The following is a 3,264-nucleotide window of genomic DNA, read 5'->3' as shown; positions in this document are numbered from 1 at the left end:
ACTTAATGTGTGCTCCTATAACCAAGATCAAAAAGGTCTTTATTGAGAGTTGTAATGTAAGCTCTTTGGTAAGGTGGGATATATTTGGCTAAGTGACTAAAAGATACTCCTCAATGTAGCCCAATCACCAACCTTATAGCATTCTTAATCCATACCATCTTCCACCTCTCATAAAACCAAAATTTTCAATACAAAATCCATCACAACTCATCAATTATTCCTCATGACATTATGACTTTTTAAAGCATCCTATGTACCTCTTTTTTTTCTTTTTCTTTTTTCAATTCTTTTCCCTTTTTTCTTTTCTTTTCTTTTCTTTTCTTTTATTTCTTTCTTTTTTTCATTTTTTTTTTCAAACAAGTTAGGGTACTAGGATTTTTCCAATCAAGAACAAAATTCATAATTCAAAATCACACATCTCCACAACGCCAACTACCCCACATCAACAATCTCCAAGTTCTCACCCATGGCTAAATCAAATAAAATGGAAAATAAGGCTCAAAGGAGGTGAACTAAGATCATATATAGTAAAAGGACAAGTATGGGATATATAGGCTAGCAAAGATGGCCTTCTATCATCTCAAAGTTATTAAGCACACTATGTGACCTCGAGGGAGAACCAAGACAAGTTCTAGTGAGAAACATGCATGCTCGAACAATCACTCAAGAATAAGAAATAAGACTGTAAACATGGTGACAGTCAAGGCTCAAATTCTCACAGCTTATTTCATTGATTGCAAACACATAGAGACCACGCTTATCATTCATCAATCATGCTCAATCACAACAATATCAACACAAATGCATGCCATTTCACAACTTTTAACGCAGAAATCATCATAAGCCAATTATCCAACAAAACTCTACACAACTCACATCATCATCAAGGTAACATCACAGAGAAACTACCAAAGCAAGACTAAAACAAACTCAACGACAAAACAAAAACAACCAAAACAAAAAGATGCACCCACAAAGACACATCCCCCCAAACTTATTCACCACTAAGGAGGATAAGTTTGAAAAGGAATTGTGGGGTACAAACACAAACAAGCAAACAAAAAGCAACGAACTAACCAAGATTGGGTTGCCTCCCAATAAGCGCTATTTTTAACGTCGTTAGCTCGGCGATCCAGCAGGTATAGGTGGCGGCCACTTTTCATCAAATTTGAGTACATCATCTTTTGCGAACCAATGATAAGGTGATTTTTCTACCTTCAAAATATCTTGAAAACTATGGCCATCCTGCGAACAATCAAAAGTACTACCACACTCCAAAAAGTGTTCATCAGATGAATCAAAATTAAAATCAAAAGATGGAGTTAGATAAAAGCTAAAGAGACAAGCCTTCAATGATTTCCCTTGGTCAATGCAAGTGTCGACTACATTTAGGACATTGCGCTCTTCAACACTTTTAAAATTTTCATCCTTCAAGCTCATCTCAACTTTCAGAACTTCTTGCTCTTCTTCTATCGCTTGAGGCTCTTCATATGATGTATCACATTCAAGCTCATTGGTCATACACTGCTCTTTTGGATTCACCACGGTATTGCTTGGGAATTGGCGCGACTGATCTAGATTGCTAATAGCAGTGACTATTTGAGCCATCTGAGTCTCAAACACCTTCATCTGAGTCCCTAAAGCAGCAGTGGTAGACTCAAGCTTCTCCATCCTCTCATCTGACTTGGAGATAAATTTCATCAGCTGCTCTTCCAAATTAGGCTTCTTCTCCTCATTGATGACTCAATTGGTGACAGAGAAGCCTGGTGGAGCCTGATGCGTGTTATTCGGGCACCCTCCATGATAGAACTGTTGCCAACTCTGATTGTTTCCCTGTCGTACTCTTTGAAATCCACCCTGCTGAAAATTCCTGAAATTCCAATTGCTGACAAAATTTGCCTCTTCCATCATCATCGGATTTTTCACAGCTGAGTCCATCTTAGTAATACTCAAAGCATTTATCTTGGAAGACAATGCAGCGATTTGAGTGGCTAACAAAGTAACTGAATCAGAATTTGTGGTGGCAGCAACATTCTCCAAATATACCCTCGCGGCTGGCCATTGATAACATGTAGTGCCCATGCTATCAAAAATCTCCATAGCTGCTCATGCACTACCTGGAAAAACTCCAGAACCAAAAATAAGAACCAAAAGAAAAAATAAAGAACATAAATAAAAATAACAAAAAAAAATCCAGATTAGTCTCAAACAATCTACAGATAGTACTGATAAAAATCAGTCCCCGGCAACGGCGCCAAAAACTTGTTCACTATTTTATTTAACACGCCGCAAGTGTACGGGTGCAATTGTGTACAGTAGCAAGCAAGGTCGTATTCCACAGAGACTGAATTAACCAATTCCTATCCTAAATTATTCTACTCTATCTGGACAAACGAAATTGAGTGTTTTGTTGTAAAAAAACGAAATAAATAAACAGCAGGAAAGAAAATAAATCAAGCTGCGAAACAGAGACACATATAAGAGAAGATTTCCCAAGGCAAAGGTTTCAACAGATTCTCCTAACTAACATGTTCAATTCAATTAATAAGATGATTCCTAAGGCAATCTCAAAACTAGTCTATACCCACTCCCGTGGCATACAAACCGTTGATTACATGCAAGGCTACCGTCCCCGGATCGCACTTCTAACATGCAACTCCTAAAAGCTCATAGGATTAACGCCCTCACAAATATCAATTCCCTTTAGAATTAAATATATGTGTTCTATGTTCTTAGTTCAGGTAGTAATTATCATCTCCCGATCTCAAATTAAAACCTATGATTATGCTAAATTGGTGGCCAATCAACAAAGCAAACAATTATAACAAGAACATAGAAATAAATAACAATCCAATTAATCGAATCAAACAGTCAGAAATTTAAACCATGTTTACTCCCTAAACCCTGGGAAAAAAAGGGATTCTAGCCACACATAGACATATGAACTAGAATACAACTCTCAATAAAACAAATAAACATCAACAAGAAAAACCGTAGTAGAATTGAGAATCTTCAGTTATTGCTCTCGCTCCGTTCTCCGTCTCTCTCAGCTCTCAGGAAAAGTAAAATATGATAAAAGGTGATAAAAGTTCTCAGAGAATAAGTTCTTGGGGAGTATTTATATGCCCTAGGTCTTGTAGCTCTCAAAAATACCCAAAATCGCTAAAAAAAAACGAATTTTGGGCGGAAATACGGCGACTCGCGCGGCCACGTCGCGCGGCCGCATGGCTGGCCCGCGTGACGAAACAGAACTCGTGACAGCTT

The sequence above is a fragment of the Salvia miltiorrhiza genome, chromosome 6 (genome assembly GCF_028751815.1).
Source record: "Salvia miltiorrhiza cultivar Shanhuang (shh) chromosome 6, IMPLAD_Smil_shh, whole genome shotgun sequence".
Taxonomy (NCBI): Eukaryota; Viridiplantae; Streptophyta; class Magnoliopsida; order Lamiales; family Lamiaceae; genus Salvia; species Salvia miltiorrhiza.
The sequence above is the reverse complement of the archived record's forward strand: the minus strand, read 5'-3'. Positions refer to the sequence as shown.